Source organism: Acipenser ruthenus, chromosome 7 (assembly GCF_902713425.1).
Source record: "Acipenser ruthenus chromosome 7, fAciRut3.2 maternal haplotype, whole genome shotgun sequence".
NCBI classification, from domain to species: Eukaryota; Metazoa; Chordata; class Actinopteri; order Acipenseriformes; family Acipenseridae; genus Acipenser; species Acipenser ruthenus.
The window spans coordinates 12,294,090-12,317,830 of record NC_081195.1 but is presented as its reverse complement, the minus strand read 5'-3'; the positions used below and the strand labels follow the sequence as shown (position 1 = coordinate 12,317,830).

Genomic DNA, 23,741 nt, shown 5'->3' with positions numbered 1-23,741 from the left:
GTTGGTAACAACTATAAGTGGCAATAATGTTTCCTTATTTTTGATGGGTTGCTCGGGCTCAATTAATTCCAAAAACCTAAATAATGCACAAAAAAGTTATATTCATCAGTGTTACTTTAAAAAAGCTTGCTTGGAAAAAATCTTTCACTTTGTCAAATTCAGATGGATTGCTAGTTTACATTTGTGTCAGAGGAGTTGAGAGGGCAGTGACTAGGATGAAAGAGAATGCGTCTGTTAATGGGTTTATCTGTCAATCAGCTGTAAATTGTGATCTCCGCAAATTAGATTTGGCAGTGAACCCTATACCGCTGTAAATGTTTATGGTGCAACCACAATCATGTAAAATATAATTCCTTTTACTGTGTCCTTAACTGGCAGTGGACTGTGAAGGAGCTTATCCAGGCCTTAAAAGAAAGTCTTATATTAAACTGTTGTAACTGCATAATGAATTTTTGATAAGAAGCAACAAGAAGGCTTAATATTAAAATATGGAGGGGCATTGTATAAGTAGTTTATGGTTAGACAATTTTGAAATATGTCTGAATAATAATAAAAAAGAAGAAAAAAAAAACATTAACACATATACCGTATACTGCTGTATATTTCTAAGCAACTAATAATTATTTTCCTTTTATCTTTCAGTATATATTGCTTGGAAAAGGTTAACAAGTGGGGCGTCTTCAACGGAACATGTGAAGGGAGGGGGGGGGGGGACGGCGCAGAAGAATCCAATCTTCTAAGGCAGGCGGGTATGAATTAATTTATTATTTTTTAAATGTGCGGTGTGGAGGGTCTGAAGCATAAGTTTTGATTTGGGGTGCTGTCTCGTCACACTAGTGCTGTATAAAGATTGATTATTTATTGATTATCAGTCATAAAAACTGTCAGATATTAGGCAATGCCACTGCTAAGATATTAAGACGGTTGGTTAATGTTATATGAATCTTAAGCAAGGGACCCATAATAAAATGTAAATCTTGAAGTTGATTTATAAATCTTGTTTAAATCTTTTTTTTTTTTTCTTCGGTAGAAAGTTATCACTGCAATTTAATATTTGATTCTGACGCATGAAAATACAGTAGACTAAGGCATCCATAGTGGTACAATTCTGTGGATCTTGAGAAATGCAGAAGCTATGAGAAACAGCTGCCTCACACATAGCTGAGTGGGGTAAACCTAACTGATTAGTGTGTAAATGTCAGGAGATGTAGACAGTCGTGACAGTGGAAATATGACAGCAGTGAGATTGCGGCTCCTATCAGGCTATTGTTTCAATGATGGATTTCTCTCTGTACAGAATGCTGTAAGACTTTGGAATGTATAATCTAAAACTGCAGTGACTTTTTTGTTGGACAACAAAACAGCATTTCCAAATTCTTTGTTTTCATCTATACCGTAGGATTCTGCATACATTACTAAATAAAGATGTCCGGAGACGAATCAAATCCCACCCCACCCCCGCTTTTCCATCATTACTAATAAAATGTAAAAAGGTATCTTTCAGATTTTTTTTTTTTTTTAATATGTATACCGTGCAGCTGCACTACACAGCCTGGGTTCATCTTAATACAAGAAATCTGAAAGATCTTGTTTCAATAGGACTAAATAATATACAGAATAAATAAGGAGTTTCACATGGCCTTTATTCTTTGTCACGATTGTTAATTGACATATGTTGGAGATGGAAGTAAACAAAATGAGGATCAGCTCTGACCTCAGGAATTTGCAGCACATTCTTGTCTCGTTGCTGCAAGGAATGTTTTTTCTGGATGTTTTGACTTATTTCCTTAAGCTGAAGAAAGCGCAAGGAAATTAACTGAAACATCCTGGGGGAGGCTTCACTATAGATTTTGACATATTTGGTGTGTGTGTGTGTGTGTGTGTGTGTATATACAGCTCTGGAAAAAATTAAGAGACCACTGCAAAATTATCAGTTCCTCTGGTTTTACTATTTATAGGTATGTGTTTGGGTAAAATGAACATTTTTGTTTTATTCTATAAACTACTGACATCATTTCTCCCAAATTCCAAATAAAAATATTGTCATTTAGAGCGTTTATTTGCAGAAAATGACAACTGGTCAAAATAACAAAAAAGATGCAGTGTTGTCAGACCTCGAATAATGCAAAGAAAATAAGTTAATATTCATTTTTAAACAACACAATACTAATGTTTTAACTTAGGAAGAGTTCAGAAATCAATATTTGGTGGAATAACCCTGATTTTCAAGCACAGCTTTCATGCGTCTTGGCATGCTCTCCACCAGTCTTTCACATTGATGTTGGGTGACTTTATGCCACTCCTGGCGCAAAAATTCAAGCAGCTCGGCTTTGTTTGATGGCTTGTGACCATCCATCTTCCTCTTGATCACATTCCAGAGGTTTTCAATGGGGTTCAGGTCTGGAGATTGGGCTGGCCATGACAGGGTCTTGATCTGGTGGTCCTCCATCCACACCTTGATTGACCTGGCTGTGTGGCATGGAGCATTGTCCTGCTGGAAAAACCAATCCTCAGAGTTGGGGAACATTGTCAGAGCAGAAGGAAGCAAGTTTTCTTCCAGGACAACCTTGTACTTGGCTTGATTCATGCGTCCTTCACAAAGCCAAATCTGCCCGATTCCAGCCTTGCTGAAGCACCCCCAGATGAGTCCAATTTTCAGCTTTGCCCAACACCTGGTTGTCTAATAGTTAGACGGAGACCTGGAGAGGCCTACAAGTCACAGTATCTCGCACCCACTGTGAAATGTGGTGGAGGATCGGTGATGATCTGGGGGTGCTTCAGCAAGGCTGGGATCGGGCAGCTTTGGCTTTGTGAAGTACGCATGAATCAGGTAGGCTTCAAATCATGGAATGGCCAGCACAGTCTCCAGACTTAATCCCCATCGAGCTGGTTTGGGATGAACTGGACAGAAGGGTGAAAGCAAAGCAACCTACAAGTGCAACACATTTGTGGGAACTTCTGCAACAGTGTTGGGAAGAACTTTCCGAACAATATTTGATTTCCATTGTAGAAAGAATACCACGAGTGTGTTCGGCTGTTATATCTGCAAAAGGTGAGTCAAAAATTTAGACTAAATTTTGTCAAACAAAACTATTCCATGATTTCTTTTTTATCTCCAATTGTTTATTTGTTCTATGCTTTAATTTCAGAGTACATTGAGACATTAAACTGCGTAAATTTCAATAAAAACTGGAAAAATGGAGGTGTTCTAAAACTTTTGACCGGTAGAGTGTGTGTGTGTATATATGTATGTGTGTGTGTGTATATATATATATATATATATATATATATATATATATATATATATATATATATATATATATATATATATATATATATATGCTAATGCAAGAATGTTATTTATTTGTTTAATTTATAGTGTTCTTCATAGATGAAATGATACCATTTTAATTAGGTAAATTTCAAGATATGGAGAATCTTTTCAGGTTTTACAATATCATTATCACAACAGCACAAGGAATAGCTGATCAGAGCGATAAGGTGTGACTGGCAAATTATTGTATTATGTTTGCCGTTACGAGAAAGTTTAAGATAAATACTGTTTTAATAAATGTTGTTAAAAGGGTATCAGTCATTTATTTTCTGAAGAGGGCGAAGGAAAATGTTCTGCTGAAATGTGTATCTTCCTGTGTAAGACAGCCATAGCAAGTGCCAATAAAGTATCTGGTAACTAATTCATAACAAGCAAGGAATTTAACAGGAGGTCAAAGTTCAGACTTGGAGGTGGCCAGTGTTGCTGCTGTTTTAGATAACCTAGAGGCTTGTCTCCAAACAGTATGGTACACAGGAAGGGCTTTTGTGTACTCAGCTAAATATACTGGGATAGGCGCTCTCTGGAACCCTGGCAATCAAACCTTCCGTACCAGCTAGACTCGGTGATGTGTCCTAACGTAACTGGCAGATATAGCCATTCTGCTTTATTTCTAGTGTATTTGCAGTTGGCAAGTAGTGGGAGTTTCTAATCTGGGTTTAAGCTTTTCATGAATTTTTATACTTAGTTTAATTCATACAGTGATAACAACAGTTACCATTACACTGGAAGTAGGACTGCATTGTCATAATTGCTTTGCGAAAACAACTGTTTGGGGAATTATATATATATATATATATATATATATATATATATATATATATATATATATATATATATATATATATATATATATATATATATATGTATATGTTCATTTTTTATCTGCTTTCAGCTTTTTCTTACATTTTAAAGGACAATATGATAAAGCAGTTGAATTACTGTAGTACTTTATTACATGCACCATGAAGATGGTTGAACATGATGGTGTGGTTTAACCTGCATAGCCCATCTGTACATATTCAGTTTAAACAGGCAAATATATGTCCTTATCCGGTCCTCTAGGATTGTAGTGTTGGCAAGATTTAAAGTAGGGAAATGCTGGAAATTAAAAATCTAAAGAACAAGCAGATACAATTGCAATAGCTTCATTTTAATGATGTTCCTTTTAAATAGTTAATTTCTTCATTTGCTAATCCTGTTTCTACGTACATGTTGCTTAAATACAGCACCTTTGTGATTTAATCTATTGCAGTTTTTTTATTTAAAAAGTTTGTAACCACATCTAACCGAAGATAAACTATATTGATAAAGAGTAAAAATATTCAATATCGTATCAGAATAATCTTGTCAAAATGCCAAACAGCTTGTTTTTTCTTTTGCTTTTTATAATAACTTTTTAATACTAAAATGATTTTAAGTAGTCAACTAAGCAAATTATTTTTTGTATACTGTTTGGGGTACCACCAGTCAACACAACCATGTTTAGTATTTAGGTTTGCAAAATATTATCTGGAATTACTGAAACCAGACATCCTACAAAAGCTAATAATCTAAAATTAACTAAACTATTTGTAGTAGGTCTATCGTTTGAATGATCTAAAGATATGCATATTGTTAACAAACAGTTTAAGTCTAAAAATCTTCTTGATTCCTGGCAATATTTTATCAGTATTTTTTTTATATATTTTTTACTCAATCTAAAATGATAAACTTATCAGCACTGTGGTAGTCTGTAAACTCCTTTAGAAACAAAATGATGGGAGGTATTTTGGCAGAAACTACAGCTACAAAAGCTTCCTTTCTATATTATTATTTATTTCTTAGCAGACGCCCTTATCCAGGGCGACTTACAATTGTTATATATAGATATCACATTATTTTTACTTACAATGACATTATTTTTACACATTATTTTTACTTACAATTATCCATTTAGGTTACTGGAGCAATCTAGGTAAAGTACCTTGCTCAAGGGTACAGCAGCAGTGTCCCCACCTGGGAATGAACCCACGACCCTCCGGTCAAGAGTCCAGAGCCCTAACCACTACTCCACACTGCTATATATAGTGCATATGGAGTGTACTATATATACAGGTGCACTCCACTTATAATGGACTCCAAGGGACAATGGAAATCATTACTTTTTAAAGGAAGTACATAGTAAACACATTTCGAAATGCTGCATGTAACTTTGAACAGAAGTACCTTAAATATAAACAATACAAGAAAGCTTAACTGCCAAATAACGGGTGTTGATTATTTGAACAAAACATGCCCCTGTGGGCCAGACAATGTAATAAGTAGTACCACTTTATGAATTTATATTTTTCTCTAAATGTAATTTAAAATTGTATAAGTGTGCAACAACAAAAACATAGAAGAATAAAAGTAAACAGCAACTGTTTTTCCTGCCTGTCTCAAATGCTGCTGTGACTCATTTTTAACTCTATATGGTCTGTAGTATGCGGGGCTAAATCCAGAATACCCATCAGATTTAAGGCAGCATCATGTGCAAAGCAGCTACACACAAAATTCTCTTATGAATCACTCTCCCAGAGTGCAGTGAATATAACTCTACAACACCTCTGCCTGCTGATAAGGAGCTACAAGGCACAGACACTGGGAATAAAGGAGCTAATGCAACCTTCCTTGGCCCAGTAGGAGAAAACCAAAGCATGGGCCCCCTGCAAGGGATAGGGGATTATATGGGAATGCAAATAGAATGTATATGGCATCATTCACATACCCAGCAGCATAGACAATGCCAACCTCTTGCTAAAATATTTCCATAGGTAGGAAAACCATGGAGGAATGGAATCTTTTGGCAGTACTGACACATTTAGAGTAATTGGGGAGCGCCTTTTCTTGTTTGTTTGCAGTATAATTTGACCAGCTAAATTTAATGAAGCCATATAATAGAATGAATATTGTAAAACATTTTCTCCTGAAAATTCAGGTCTGTGAAATAACATTGGTTAATTTTAGATTGGGTTCAATCACTTTGCCTCTCTCTAGGGTTTGGCATGTGCAATTTGCATTAATTTGAACCCTTACATACAGTTCTCCTGTATTTTAGAATATTCTTTTCTTAATTAAACTCGTTAAGCATGCTAGGTGTTATATGTTTTTGTTTCTCCACACTCCAGGTATTAAAGCTATCACACCTGCTAATGTAATTTCCTTTTCTTCAGTTACTGTTCCTATTCATGGTGATGGGACAAGTTTAAAATAATGTGTTCACAGAATTATTATTATTTATTTCTTAGCAGACGCCCTTACCTGGGGCGCACCTGTGTGTATACTTATATATTTGCCAGACACTGGTAAATGTCAAGAGCTGAATGGATGGTGAATCTCTGTGGTGCAGTAAAAAGCAAAGAATGCAATTCCAAGGCTGAAAATCAACTGCTGTTTACTGGACCTACAAACTAATATAATATGCCACTTGCACTGATTCTTTGAGCTGTCCAAATCCCTGAGATACCCAAACATGAGTTATTTCGAGCACTCTGACCCCCTTAATTGAAAAAATATGAGTTTGCAGTCGACTAGCTTGTTGATACAACAGCAAACCTCAACTGCATCCGTCCCACATGCGCCTGAAAGTCGACCCTGCGCTGTAGCTGGAAGAAAAAAAGGGAACGTACTTGCATTTACAAAGAGACCAAGAGCTGCAATATTTAAACAGATGCACGTGTGGCATCATGTATCCCTGTCTGTCATGAAGATATTTCTGTCTCCATAGTGCAGACCACGAGACTTAGAAATGGACACACTGCCATCTTGATGTCATCACTCACATTCTGGGGTTGTGCTAAAAAGGCCATGGTGTTAACGAATAGGAGATTTCATAAAAGATGTGCAACTGTGTCAGTAAAACACACATTATCTGATTTTTCCTTAGTTTTAAAAATAGAAAAAAAAGAAAAAGGTAAAACTACACCGAAAGTCAATGTCCTTGCAACATTTTTTTTTGCATGTTTTAGACTTTACAGATTGACTGTTCCTGTGTATATAGGGATTTGCTCTGTTATAAATAGTTTCTGTGCTGCATTTTTAAACCCCATCTTCATCACATGCACCCCTGTACAGGGTTCGTAACGCATGTGAGATCATCCTATTAGAATATTATTATTATTATCCTAACTGTTATTTCAGTTAGGATTTTTATTTTTTATCAACACAGTTGCACGGAAACTCATGAAACTTGGTAGGGTGGTAGGCACATAAGGTAAGCTGTGTCAGAGTGAAAATGAAGGTTATAGGTCACATGGTGTGGCACACATTTTGGATTTTTCGATAATTTTGGACAATTTAAAAAAATCTTCTCCTCCGAAACCGCTTATCACAGAGATGTGAAACTTGGTGCAATAGACTACCCCCATGGCCTACGGTTGTTCAAGAGAAGTCAATTGGTCACATGTTCTTGCGGCCATATTGGAATTGTCAAAAAATATTCAAACATCTTCTCTAAAACAGTTATGCTGATTGAAGCTAAACTTTGCGTACATGGCCTTGGCAAGGTTGTCTGGTAACTTTCTTAAAGTCGCTACATAAAAAAACATGGCCTCCGTGAGCCAATCAAATTTCAGCTATGGTCAAATTGCACATATTTGCACATATTACCTTGCTAAAGCTCAAATGCAAAACTTGTTTAGAACTCCTTTGAGAGTTTAGACAGTGTCATAGTTACTATAGAATACACAAATTAACCCATATATGCTCTATTCAGAAATGAACTTGACCGTGACTTTTGACCTCTCCCTATGATCAAATGCAAAACTAGCTTATAACTCCTTACAGAGTACAGATAGGGTAATAGTTACTATGGAACAGATATAGGAACCCAGAAATGCTGTATTCAAAAATTGCCTTGACTGTGACCTTTGACCTCTCCCTATGGTCAAATGCAAAACTAGCTTATAACTTCTTACAGAGTGCAGAAAAGATCATGATTATTATGGAACACATAAGAATCCATACATGCTTCATCAAAAAGTGTCTTTGACTGTGACCTTTGACCTCTCCTTAAGGTCAAATGCAAAAGTGACTTATAACTGCTTAGAGAGTGCAGGTAGGGTAATGGTTACTATGGAACACAGATAGGAACATGCCTTGGAAGCCGTCAATTTGCTTGCAACTTCTAATTATTATTATTATTATTATTATTATTATTATTATTATTATTATTATTATTATTATTATTATTATTTTAACATCTCTTGATTTTACATCTCATCCATAGGACAGAGCACAAGGAGGTTAAATTACTTAGTGGCTGAGTTTTTTTTCCTGAAAAATGTGTAGTAATCATTTGGGGTAAACATCCTTTATAATATAGTACATTAACTATGCTATATTTTTAATAAGTGGCTTTACACATATAATCATATTATTTTAAGCTGTTGTATTACAGATGAATGTATGTATAGTTAATAACAGAAACCAATGTGTTCATTAAATTAAATAAGTTAAATCCAGTTATTTAAATACAAATATTTAAATACAAATACTTTGCAAGTTGCAAACAGAGTAAATTCCACCTTTTTAACTAAAAATGTCAGATTGCAATACATAACAAGCAAGCCTGCTTGGGGGGTCAGTTTATCACATGTTTGGTGGGGTCTCAGACAACCACTGCAAGCCTCTGGAACCCACAACTGTACACTTCAAATGTCCCTGATATTACCCAGCTCAGCGTAATGGAAAAAGGCCATGACTATGCTGTAGCCACTTTAATCTACAAATTGGTTTTGCTACAAGCTGAAAAGGGTATATGGGATGTGATTCTTTGAATACAGTCTCTCAGTATTAAATTAGTTTGTGTGTGTGTGTGTGTGAGATTTTGAGCTCAGGAACACATTTTCATCTGTTTCTATCAACTCTACTTGGGATCCCTGCAGAGGATTTACTGAGAGAGATTGTTTAAGATGATAAACACATGCCCATAAACAAGGATTTATATTGCATGGGGAGAGTTCCGATAATTGCTCGATGCTTTAGACTAATTTCCATTGATGAAAACCCCCGTCCGTCAGTAGTGAATTTAGCAGCCCCCTGGATTGCATTTCTGTGTCACCATTGTAAATGTTTCAGTCAGTTTGTCACACGTCTGTTATTCTGCGGTAGACTGGCAGAGTCTCTGGGCTAGGACCAAGTGTTGGTGGTTGGCAGGCTTGGCAGCCACCATGTCTATCTGCAGTCTGGAATAAAGAGTCCTTGTGCATTTTAATATCACTATGGAAAGTTTATGCAGTAGGAAAGAGCAAGTGAATAACCTTTTTTGCTGTTTAGTTATAAACTAATTAAAAGTAAAGTTAAAATTTAAGCATGTATTTAAAAAAAATTGCAGAATATTAAACTCTGTGCCTGACTATAAATGTTGCAGACCCTGTTTTGCAGTATTGAGAGACTGAAGACACTTTTTAGTACCGTTGACACAGATTTCAGTTATAGCTGTCTTCAGTGTTCCGAGACCCAGATCAATTTAAAACTATACTGAAGAATGTGGTCAAAATCCATTGCCTACGGGAATAATAGTTATATTTTAAATGTAATACTTTTAATTTTTGTTTTGTTCAAATGGTATGACTCTGTGTTAGTTATAGATTATTGTGTCACACAAACCCAGCTTTAGTTCTTGTCTATATTGTAACAAACTCATTACTTTCACATTAACTGTAATTTGTTATTGGTTTTAGCTTTTATTATTATTATTATTATTATTATTATTATTATTATTATTATTATTATTATATATATATTTTTTTTTTTTTTTTTTAAATGAAACATGTTTTAGAAAGTGTCAAATCTTGTTAAAAAAAATACAATACAAAATACATGCTTTCGACTGGTTAATTTTGAAATAATTGAAATGCTAATGTTCCCAGGCAGGTGGATACTCCAGTCCAGCTGTTGTAATAATTTGATATTATGTCATTAAAATATTTTAAATTTAAATTCTACTCATTGTCATTCTTTGTTTTTTAATTATACATTAAGTGCTCATTCAGGTGATGAGCTCTTGCTGGAGTGTGGATCTTTTTCTTTTCTTTCTATGCAGAATCTCAATGATTATATGATCTGTTGTAGGGCTGTTACTGCTACAGAGAGAGCCCCTTTACCATTGTTGGAGGTTAATTACAACAGGCTAATACCCATATGAAGATATTGTAATATCCCCCTGCTTTGTCTTGTGATTTATCAGACTTCAGACTCCAGAACATTAACAGTAGTTAATGCTCCTGATATACACTACATAGACACAGAATATAGCTCTGATACAGTTTGTTGATATGGTGTTTATTTTTGTATTTATTTTTTGTTTAATTATAATAAATACATGTTTTTTAATTTGAGTAAGATAAATTGAATCACTGCATTGTGCACAAGTCTGAATTAATTAATTAATTCTGAATATGCAAGTTATATACATCTGAAATTAAACAATTATTAGACCCTCTGCTTTGAAATAGGCTACATGCAGCATATTCATAAGTCTTGCTTTTAAAACCTGAAAAGGCTCCTACAATGCAGACAGCTACATAGCAAACACACAAAATGATCTAATTCTTTTGTGAGGCTGTTGTCTGTTTTTGTCACTTGTGCCATCTGCAGCTGCAGTAGCCCATTATGAAGCTTTTGCATTGATCAGTTGTAAGTATAACCTTCTGCATTGGATAGAAAAGAACTAAAATGAGCTAGCATATTTCATATTTCGACAAATATGCTTTTGATTTATTCATCGTTGGCAAGGCCTCAAAATGTGCAAATATAAACGCACCCTGTTGTTGGTTAAGACTGATTTAGATACATAATTTAACGTAACTCAAGACCTTTTTATGCTATGATATGGAAAGTAATATAGCTGGATATCCAGATCAGTGATGGGACTTGCCTTGTTTACGATTAAGCATGTCTAATCCTGTTCTGTGATGAAATTACATTTTTTGTATGACCAATGTGGTTAATTTAGTTAACGTCATGTAAAATAGACATGGAGCAGACCATTGTCACAGTCCACAGTTCATTTCATAGTAATGATATTGATGAAAATATATTTTATCTCTGCTACAGAATACCATCTCTAATTAACAAGACACAAGAGATATATATATATATATATATATATATATATATATATATATATATATATATATATTGGCAGTCATTACATGAATATCATATTAGTACATTTGCTGATTGCAGTAACAGTTATTCAAAGGCGGATTTTTAATATTCATCTGCAATTACTACTGCAACACAGTTAAAAGCGCTATGAATATGTAAGTTATGCTTTATTAAAAATCGAAGTGAAATCTCTGCAAATTGATTGTTTGTAATTCATGAAAAAGTTTGTATAAAAGATGGTGTTGATAGTTTTCTGTTCTGAATCTTTGCAGTTACTCTGTGTCAGCCAAGTATTCTTCTGCCTTAAAAGGCAGTGTTCCAGAAAGGTTATGTATTTAATACCAGTGAGGATATTATTTGTATCAATGGCACCGATTTACTAATATCTATGGACTAATCAGTGTACTATTGGTGAACAGTTTTTATATGCATGTTTACAAGTGCATAAACATTAAGACATGCAAACTTGCATGTTTGAATAAAATCTTTGTATCTTGAATGTTAAATGGAAATATATCAATGAACAAATATTAAACTTAGGAGGATTAACATTAAAATGCTATCTGAAGTCATGCATTGTCATTAGATGTGACTGTTGTGCGTTCATGCTGCTAATGCATTGCAAAGCTGCAGTGCATTGTCTAGATGTCTCTATTACCATTCATCCCAAGCAACATATTTAATTTATTTTGACCAACCTTCACTCAAGGCATTCAGAACTGGGCAGACACATGGCAAATTACATTTCATAGAGAAAAGTGTAAGGTACTGCACGCAGGCAATAAAAATGGCATTATAAATATCATATGGGAGATACTGAAATTGAAGAAGGAATCTGTGAAAAAGACCTAGGAGTTTATGTTGACTCAGAAATGTCTTCATCTAGACAATGTGGGGAAGCTATAAAAAGGGCCAACAAGATGCTCGGATATATTGTGAAAAGCATTGAATTTAAATCAAGAGAAGAAATGTTAAAACTTTACAATGCATTAGTAAGACCTAATTTAGAATATTGTGTTCAGTTCTGGTCACCTCGTTACAAAAAGGATATTGCTGATCTAGAAAGAGTGCAAAGAAGATCGACCAGAATTATCCCGTGTTTAAAAGGCATGTCGTTTGCAGACAAGCTAAAATAATTGAATCTATTCAGTCTTGAACAAAGAAGACTACGCAGTGATCTGATTCAAGCGTTCAAAATTCTAAAAGGTATTGACAATGTCGACCCAGGGGACTTTTTCGACCTGAAAAAAGAAACAAGGACCATGGGTCACAAATGGAGATTAGATAAAGGGTCATTCAGAACAGAAAATAGGAGGCACTTTTTTACACAGAGGGGCTGGAACCAACTCCCCAGTAATGTTGTTGTAGCTGACACCCTGGGATCCTTCAAGAAGCTGCTTGATGAGATTTGGGGATCAATAAGCTACTAACAACCAAACAAGCAAGATGGGACGAATGGCCTCCTCTCGTTTTGTAAACTTTCTTATGTTCTTAAGGCAGGACTAAGTACAGATGCCTGTTCTTATAAAATATGAATTCATTGATATTCCTAATACAAATCAGTTTGACATTTAAGCAGTTGATAAAATCAGTGCACGTATGTCTTTAATGTTTTGTTTTTTGTATTGTATTGTATGTCTGAAAGGGTTTTGAAAATACAATAATTAAAAAAATAATACTGTTAATATAAATAAATCAAACCATAAATTATTTCTATATTTGGCAACAGAGTGACATTTAAGTAAACGCAAGTCATTTTAGGCAGATTTCTACTTCGGAAATACAGTTCTTAGCGCTCCTTTCAAGACGTGACATTACATCTGTTTAGGTTAGAACAGAGACAGACCGGGAAAGTATTGTGCAGCAAATTCACTGCGTGGGATGTTGTTATTGCATCATATTGAAGAATGATGATTTCATGTGAGGGTAGTTCAAGAACAATCAGAATATGATTTATACTTGGAAGAACATGCAATTGGTATGTGTTTACATATAGCTATCTGCATTTATGAGTTATTGAGAATGTGTTAAAATGTTTCTCAACTACTTTTAAATTGAGTTATTTTATTGGGTTGTGATATTTTGGGAAAATTACTATAAAACAAGTATTTCACCTTCTCTTAAACACAGTGACATAATTACTAATTAAAATTGTTGCCCTGTTTCTTGTATATCCATTCCTGAAGATATTTTAAGTGATTACATTAAAGTCACCTAAAACAAGCAAGCCTGAACTTGTCCTGATGTGAAAACCAAGTAATAGGATTTTTATTGAAGAAAAAAATAATAATAATAATTAAAAACCACAGTACATTTGCATACAGAAGTGTTTAGAATTCCTCCTTGATGGTAAAGTTCGGCTGATCTTCAGGTTTGAAGTTTTTGTTTGGGGTGCCATCTTCATTCAGAATGTGTGTGTATATGTATGTGTATATATATATATATATATATATATATATATATATATATATATATATATATATATATATATATATATATATATAGTTTGTCTACAAAATGTTATTTTTGTGTGACTATGTTGTAAAACAAATGTATAAATTATTGTCAAGCACACAATTGTATTCATTTTCTGAAGTAAATGCAACAAGATCATCCTACTCTACAAGCTGGTCTTCTTTCTCCTCCTGCGCAAACAAAAACCCAAAACAAATTCAGCCAGTTCCATTTAATCAGGACTAGATCCTAGCCTTTATCTTCCACGCACAAGACATTCTACACCTGTCCGCTTCGACAATCAAATCGTACATCTCCGGAATTCAGTTCTATTACTGTCTCATGTCAGTGTCCTCTCTGATTCTTCTGGCCATTCCAGCAATCCGCCTGATGCTCCATTGTATATCTAAGAGCTCCCCTCCTACTTCCCCATCTCGACTTCCTATATCTAAAGATGTTCTGCAGTCGCTCATATCAATTTTGCGAAAAGGCTGTTTCAACCCCATCGATGATCTCCTCATGGAAGTCATGTGCTTAACTACTTTCTTTGGATTCCTCAGATGCTCCGAATATACAGTCCTATCCCTTTCCTGCTTCCCTTCTCTCGGCATCAGTTCCAACAGCATCTCTTTAGTTCCAGATTCTCATTTCCTAATTATGCTCCGCATCTCTAAGACAGATCAACTTCGTCAGGGTCAATTTATACAGCTGTTGAAGATTAATTATCCATTATATCCCTAAACCGCCATGTCTAGATGCATCTACTGCAAGAATCCTTTCCTCATGACGGATTCACTGTTCACCAACTCCTCCTAGTAGTTACAGACATTGGTTCTCAACTCACCTTGCCTCTCTCATCTCCAAAGTCGGCCTTTCTCCTCAGTTCTACACTTCGCAATCCTTTAGAATTGGAACAGCCACCTCAGCAGCAAAAGCCAACATCAATCAGCATCTAATTAAGAGCCTAGGGTGCTGGTAGAATCAGTACATATGCACATCTGTTTCCAATATAGCTGCAGCTCACCAAAACATTGTTAGCATGCCTGGAGTGGGGGCTACCTAATCCGCTGGGTCCACCAGAGGTTTTCCCCCCTAATAGGGTGTTTTTTTTTCCTTTCCAAGGTGCGGCAGGTAAACACATAATTTCACTTTACCCATTCTTTTGTCCTCCTGTCTTAAATGTTATGCATTGGCACGTGCACTATTGTTTGTCCCACAGGTGTGGGGTTATGCGGGGAGCTGGGGGTCCAACCTTTGGGGGTAAGTGAAGCTCACTTCCCCGACCTCTATAGCCGCTGAGGGGGGGTTCTCCAAGAAGTAGCTGGCCCAAATTTGAAGACCATGCTAGTATTCCACATAGCTGTCATGCAGTGTGCTTCTCTCTCTCTCTCTCTCTCTCTCTCTCTCTCTCTCTCTCTCTCTCTCTCTCTCTCTCTCTCTCTCTCTCTCTCTCTCTCTCTCTCTCTCTCTCTCTCTCTCTCTCTCTCTCTCTCTCTCTCTCTCTCTCTCTACATGGTGGCAGAGTAATGCAAAAGGACTGGACATTAAACTACTGCTGTGAATTTCCATTTTTTAAAACTAGAAATAATACAAAATATGTACAGAGAGGTTTCACGATGTAGTACCTGCAATGTATTTATAGTGGCTCAGGAATGTGTTTTCATGTATAAAGTAGGTGAATGATTTGGTTTTAGCATGGAGAAGGGTGTATAATATGGCAAACACAACCAGTCCAATTGTGCTCGTTTTGTTAATAACCTACTGCTGTAGAGACAGCACATGTCATTTAATCTTGATTACGTAATTATGTTGATTTCATTCATCCATTTTCATATTAAGGCAATTTTTGTGTCCTAAAATGACCTCTTTTAAAAGACCAGGTAAATATCATCAAACAGTCATTCTCTGAGGTTTTTAAAGAGATTTCGTTATCATGGTCCTTGAGCAAACTTGTAAACAATCCAGTGCTGTGTTTCAGCAATCACGTGGACTTGAACTGCTGTTGAGCTGGAATGTTTGCCCTGGTATTTCCTGAAGCTTCATAAACACACAGCGAGTGGGGGGTTTCATTTGAGCACTGCAGGAGCGCCACAGTGGACCTACTGAGAAAGCAGCTTGTTTGCCTTTTTTTTTTTTATTTTTTTTTTTTTGAGAATGTTAATGTTAAAGAAGGCAATGTGTTGCAGCTGGGTATCAAGTACTTTTTTTTCTGAAACAAATTGTGTCTGTACAGCTTTGAAAATGTAAATGCTGTTAAAGGTGACATTTAAATCTGGATGCATCTCAGTTTTGGCAGACTTATTTATTTGGAATGTATTTGTTTTTTGCTTTCAGTGTTTAGTATGTCAAATGTGAAAGCTATGCTTGCTGAATAGTAATTTAAGCATCATCAACTTTTAGGTTGAGTACAATGTTGTTAAAGACCAATTAGCTAAATAATTCGTCTGGCCCATGGCTTTTGGAAGACCAGTGTCTAAAGCTGTATTTAATTAAATTAGTTTCAGTGTTTCCATGCTAGTTAACCTAATTGGTTTGCAGTGTTAGTTTGGAGTACTTCCAAATGAAATCTGTGACATAAAGTGGAATACAAGTGTGTAATGCTTTGCTTGAGAACCTTAAAGTGCAGCATGCTGTATGGCCCAAACAATGTCATTAGCTTGCTGTGATTAATGCTGGCCCATATAGTGAGTGTGTAAAATGTTCAGTTGGTTAACATACGTCTGTGATGATCAGCACTGTATTTTAAAATCAGCTTAATTATTTCACCCAGACACATGAGACACTTTCACTTTCAGGACATTTTATCCCTGTCTTTCAGGTACCCTTGACACATTTCTATAAAAGCTGTGATTTGAAAATAATTTTTCAGTTTCACAGCATATCATGTATTGCACTGCTATCCTGTCCTTATGATTGAGAGTACTATGTTGTTTATGCAATTATACAATTACGAGTTGTTTTGCTGTATTTGGAATTAGGTCAGCCAGTTGAAATACAGTGTTTCTTTAAAGGTGGGAATTGTAATATCTATTTGCATTTCCAAAGGGGGGAAAAAACAGATTTGAGGGTTTTGAGCATATTACATTTTAGGTTATGTTGCTGTACTACAAATAGGTTTAGAGTTAAAATAGTGCTTACAAAATAGAAAATAAATGTTATTGCCTGGCTGTCTTAACTGGTAACATGTAACAGTCAAAATGTTCTTGAGCTTAACCTTGCATGTTGTCTGCTTTACAGAGCTGTGGAAAGAAGCAATTTATTTAGTGCTTCTACATAATTTATTGACTGATCTGCCATTTTTCCAAAACATGTATTTATTACTTCTGACACATTATTGTGAAATAAATGACCTGTTATGTCCTGGTAAATGCTTTATTTCCTGGGTTCAATATACATTAAGAAACATATTTCCAGAAATGTTTTGCGTTTATGCAGTCAGGAGAGATTCTTTGATTTATGTTACTCATTGATCATGTGACTATATAAGATGGCTACTTCCACAAAAGATGGCATTGTTTGGCCAGCTGCTACAATACCTCATGTTATTGCCATGTACCCTGACAGGCCATGTCTGTTCAATGTGAAGAGCAAAGTATACCATAATTTTAACCGTTCCTCCAGTTTTTGCAGTGGGACTAATCAAGTGTTTCTTGAAAATTTTCTTGAAAAAATGCTTTTGGAATATATGCTCTGGTGTTTCTTTGTTGTATTCTAAAAGAAAAAAATATATTGAATGTTCGGCAAATCAAAAATAATCTAGAATACAGTATTTGTTATACTTGGTATAAAATAATAACATGCAGCTGTGTATGTAGTTATTCATGGAAGTCTACCATGTCACATAGCTTACTATGTTTTTTACTCTACAAAAATCCTGCTGCGTGTCCAATACCTAGCACCTCCAAAGGAATCCCATTTTAGAAGCTAAGGGTTGGTGTACATCACTGACAAACAAAACACATCAGTGTGTAGACTGGGGGTGCGGGGTGAGAACAGCAGGGGGACAGATAAGAACCAGTACCAGAGCAGTCAACACCAAACAAAAATGTTAAACAATAAACTGCGGGACAAAGTTGTTGAAAGGCACAGATCGGGATGGGTATAAAAAAATATCAAAGGCCTTGAATATCCCTTTGAGCACGGTCAAGACGGTTATTAAGAAGTAGAAGGTGTATGGCACCACCAAGACCCTGCCTAGATCAGGCCGTCCCTCCAAACTGGATGACCGAGCATGAAGGAGACTGATCAGAGAGGCTAAGTGGCCAGACAACTTTGCAAGAGCTACAGGCTTTTATGGCCAAGACTGGTCAAAGTGTGCGTGTGACAACAATATCCCAAACACTCCACAAATCTGGCCTGTATAGTAGGGTGGCAAGAAGGAAGCCATTACTCAAGAAAGCCCACCTTGAATCCCATTTTGAAGTGCAAAAAAACACTCAGGAGATTCTGTAGCCATATGGCAAAAGGTTTTGTGGTCTGACAAAACTAAAATGGAACTTATTGGCCTAAATGCAAAGCATTATGTTTGGCGCAAACCCAACACAGCACATCACCCAAAGAACACCATCCCTACTGTGAAGCATGGTGGTGGCAGCATCATGTTATGGGGATGCTTCTCATCGGCAGGGACTGGGGCACTTGTGAGGATAGAAGGGGAAATGAATGGAGCAAAGTACAGAGAAGTCCTTTGAAGAAAACCTGCTGCCCTCTGCAAGAAAGCTGAAGCTGGGACGGAAGTTCACCTTTCAGCATGACAACGACCCAAAGCACACAGTCAAAGCTACACTGGAGTGGCTAAGGAACAAAAAGGTAAATGTCCTTGAGTGGCCCAGTCAGAGCCCCGACCTAAATCCAATCAAAAATTTGTGGCATGACTTGAAGATTGCTGTGACAGAGCTTGAACAGTTTTGTAAAGAAGAATGGTCAAACATTGCCAAATCTAGGTGTGCGAAGTTGCTAGAGACCTATCCCAACAGACTCACAGCTGTAATTGCTGCCAAAGGTGCTTCCACCAAGTATTAACTCAGGGGGGTGGAGACTTATCCAATTATGATCTTTCAGTTTTGTATTTTTAATATATATATTTTTTTTTCTCAATAAAAACTTTTTTTCCTCTTAACAGTGTGGAGTATGGTGTGTAGATAAGTGGAAAAAATCCTCATTTAAATGCATGAAACTCTGAGGCACTGACACAACAAAATGTGAAAAAAGTTCAAGGGGGTGTAGACTTTCTATAGGCACTATATATATATATATATATATATATATATATATATATATATATATATATATATATATATATATATATATATACACATACATACATACATACATACATACATACATACATACATACATACATACATACATACATACATACATACATACATACATACATTTACAATTTTGGAAATAAAATGTTAAAGTTGTAATCCTAATATTTGGACTGGCAAATGTAAAATGGCCTGTCAATCTCCAAAACAAAGATGGAACCTAGTATAAATACTGACTAAATACGGTATATCAATTATAGCCATCCTTCAATGTGCCTTCCTGCACAGTACAGGAAGTGGCTCCTGTTTGGATTTCAGGCCTAATGCATGAACAGTTCTGTAAATAGCCTTCATGGTATTTAGCAGGAATACAGAGAATTCCCCCCACCTCTTCAGGATACATGCAGCTTAGGTTCCCAGAGAAGTGGGCTGAATTGTTGAGGTCTGGGGCAGTGCTAATTAACATTATCCAGAGGTAATTCTGCCTAGAGTGATTTAAAAAAAAAAAAAAAAATTGTACTAAAAAATGGTTTAAATTTCATTAACGCACCCTTGAGGAATTCTGCTGTAAGTAAGGAGAGGTGCTCAAAATCCGTGTCCAAGGTTATCTTGTTAAGTTTAAAATAAATTTAATAAATACATTTGTTTAACAAAAAACATTTTCATGCCACTGTTTCCCTCAGACATGTGTTTGTCTGGTCTGCAGTCTGGTAAATTACATAGAAAATTACTTTTTAAAAAATGATCTTAAAGTCATTAATGAGTAATTACTGTAGATTCTGTAGTGTATAATATGCTTGTAGCAGTTCCCAAACCACATTTTGCAATTTGCTTGATTTTCATCTCTTAAAATTATTGTGTTATCTGTTTAAAAAAAAAGGCAATACACCGTATCCATGGTTAGTAAATTGACTGCAAATGTGCTGTAGAGTGTGTCTGTGTGTGTGTTCCAAAAGTAGGTCATTGATTTAGAACATGTACAGTGATTGTGCGCTGGCCTAGAACAGAGCTATAATCAGAGCTCTTTCATACCAAAACATCTTTTTTGTCATTTCAAGGTCATGACAGCAAGTCGTCTCAGAACTGATTTGGTGATCAAATCTTTTCAAGGCATTGAAAATCATTATACTTAATTAAAAAACCTCAAGATGAAATATGCATAGTCATAGTAAAACAGATATCATTACATTTACTGGTTTAGCTGAATAAATCTGTATTCAGTGTAAATTCAACATTTAAACTACCCACTTCTGGTCTGGGTCGGAACTGTACAGCAAAGCACTTGAATACAGAAATAGCTTATATATATATATATATATATATATATATATATATATATATATATATATATATATATATACTCCTACCTATAATAAATTAACAACTTTTAAAACTATTTCTATTGCCTAAACTGCTTGTTGAAAATAATTGAACAATTCTCTTGCTAAAGAAGTGTACATTTACATTTTTGTATAAACCCTAACCTTATGTCACTAACCCTGAACTGTCCCCATCAAAGCAGGAGGTAAATGACCCCATGTCCCTGGGGAGGGGGATGTTAGAGAGATCGTTTTGTAAAGCTCAGTCGCTAACATGGCTGAGAGAAACTGATCAAGGGTCAGACACGGGCTAAAGAATCTGTGTGTATTACTGAGGCTAACTACCAGTGATTCTACCATCTCACAACTGAAATCATTGGTAATCCAATTGGAATGTCACGATAGGTCAGCAATACACCCAAACACTCCAAGGAAGTCCTTAGAACTTCTAAAAGGTAACTGCGATTGAGCTTGTATAATAAATAAATACAAATAATAATAATAATAATAAATAATAATAATAATAGAAAAGAAAGGGGTAATTCTGATTTTCCATTTTGGTATGAATTGAAAAGATTTCTCTGAATGTATTGTATGTATGCAACTCAAATAATTTAAAAAAACACTATAATGGATTATAAATATTAGCATTTTTGCTGTACAACAGCTGAATGTTATACAATGTAGTGAATATAGTTTGTTTGTGTTTCACTTAGCTGAGGTTCTGTTTTAAGTCATGTTTTTAAGGAATAAACAAAACAACATTTTGTTCAGTACAAAGTGTTATTCATGCTCCAAAACAACAGACTGGATTTACCGTAGGGGCATTTAGGGATGCCTCAAATCACAAGTCCCACTCTGATTGGCTCAAAACCAGCGCTTCTCCTATTGATGTCTAAGAGGGGCTGGACATTTAGGATACTCTGTGGGGGGGCAGCACACCCACCCATTCTGGACAGCGCAGTCCTTCATACACATTCTACATTATTTGGTTTCCTGAAGCAATCGTCTCTCTATTCATGCGTATAGTGCCCCTATCATGAGTCGTAGACACACTGCCCCTTTTAGTGAAGGAGTACGTGAATTACATTTTAAAGTAGTAATTTAGCAGCAGATCACATTCGGGAACAACCTTACTGTAATTTTGAGGCTTTTGTTTTTGAAATTGTTATTGTTCTGTTGTATGGAGTGTTAAAGAAACCACTTTAACAAAGTGTAACTGCCATGCAGTATTTATTTACAACCAAGCAATTGAAGAAGAAATGTTTTGTCATTAAAAAACATTGCAGGACGGATGTTCATGTCCCTTACCGACCACAAGGTTCTAATCCGTGACTTAATCTTCTGTGTTGAGTAATGAAGCTGGAAAATAAATAAGAGAACAAGATGTCATGCTGCTGAACAGTCTATGAAGGTCTGTAAGGCAGCGCAGTGGTTTCTAATAAGCAATAAGGTCTCAGCTGTCTTTATAAATCATAAATACGGACAACTGGAACCTTGGTCAACCAATCACATTACTTGTTTCAGGTTCCATAGCCACAGCTTGATTTATTTATGTATGTATTTATTATTAGATAGATAGATAGATAGATGGCTGTGTGGTCCAGTGGTTAAAGAAAAGGGCTTGTAACCAGGAGGTCCCCGGTTCAAATCCCACCTCAGCCACTGACTCATTGTGTGACCCTGAGCAAGTCACTTAACCTCCTTGTGCTCCGTCTTTCGGGTGAGGCGTAATTGTAGGTGACTCTGCAGCTGATGCATAGTTCACACACCCTAGTCTCTGTAAGTCGCCTTGGATAAAGATGTCTGCTAAATAAACAAATAATAATAATAGATAGATAGATAGATATAGTTGTTGTCAAAAGTTTACATAACCTAATGGAAATGTATAATTTCTAGAACGTTCTTGAAAACAAAGAATTTAGGAAAAATCTTTTGTAGCAAAAGTGTTGCTTTTGTGGATGAGGAAAATTTTTTACAAGAAATAGATGTCTACATTTATTTATTTCAGCAATTTTTTTTGCAAAACTTCAAAAAATGCTAATTCAAAAGTATTCATACCGTTTGATGCTATGATAGTATTGTCTACAAGGAAATTTCAATATAATAATGCAGAACCTAATTCTAGAAAAGTCTATAATATGCTGGATTGTAGGTGAACATTCTTAGAGTATAAAAAGGTTAGGCATAGGATGATTGCTGTCATTACGAATATGTTAATATGGGAAAAAGTAAAGAGCTTTCTGAAGACCTTGGGCAGAAAATTATTTATTGTCAATATACCAGAAAATTTCCAAGCATTTGAGTATCACAATTTCAACTATTGTTTCTATTATCAAGAAGTATAAAACTCATGGTACTGTCACAATACTACCTCAGTCTAGAAGAAAGAAGGTTCTTTCACCAAGAACAAGTAGAAGAATTGTGAGGAAGGTTAATAAGAATCCGAGACTGACTACCAAATATATTCGAATGACTTGGCTGCAAGTGGGACTGGGGTTTCCATTTCAACCATAGGTCGAGTATTGCATGGTGAAGGTCTCAATGGTCGCAAGCCAAAGAAAAAGCCACTCTTAGGAAAACATCACAAGGATAATCGCTTAAAGTTTGCAAAACGGCATTTGAATGATGGATATGAGTGCTGTTCAAAGGCTTTGTGGAGTGATGAAACAAAAATTGAGCTGTTTGGTCATGCTGATAGTTACGTTACGTTTGGAGAAAGTCTGGTGAGGTGTACAAAGAAAAGAACACCATACCTACTGTCCAGCATGGAGGGGGTAATATCCTTCTATGGGGCTGATTTTTCCTCTAATGGCACAGGAAATTTAATTCCAATACATGGTGAAATGGATTCCATAGCATACCAAAAGATACTGGCCAATCAACTGAAACCCTCCGCTAGAAAATTTGGTTAATGCGCAACTGGACGTTCCAACACAACAACGATCCAAAGCACACAATCAAGGTTCTGGAATGGCCTAGTCAGTCCTGTTCTAAATCTGGGAATCTTTGGTATGAGTTGAAGAAGGTCAAAAATCACTAAAGAAACATGCCAAAAGCTAATTGATAAATATCCTAATCGTTTGAGGGGTTATTGTTGCTAAAAGTGCCTAAAGTAGCTATTAATTTCATTTTCCTTGTCAGGGTATGAATACTTTTGAATTAGCATTTTTGGAGTTTTGCAAAAAAATTACTAAAATAAATAATTGTAGACTTCTATTTCTTGTAACA

At 35.7% G+C, this 23,741-nt stretch overlaps 1 protein-coding gene across 9 annotated transcripts in view; it reads left to right on the top strand.

Moving 5' to 3' along the window:
- Positions 1 to 23,741, top strand: part of LOC117415618 (zinc finger MIZ domain-containing protein 1-like) — a 154,540-nt gene that overhangs the window by 38,680 nt on the left and 92,119 nt on the right. For 7 of the 9 annotated variants that reach the window (XM_059026386.1, XM_059026384.1, XM_034026191.3 and 4 more), the window contains exon 2: positions 643 to 749. The exons of the other annotated variants lie outside the window; for them this stretch is intronic. The gene's annotated coding sequence lies outside the window, so the exon portion shown is untranslated. The remainder of the gene's footprint in view (positions 1 to 642; positions 750 to 23,741) is intronic. 9 annotated transcript variants of the gene reach the window in all.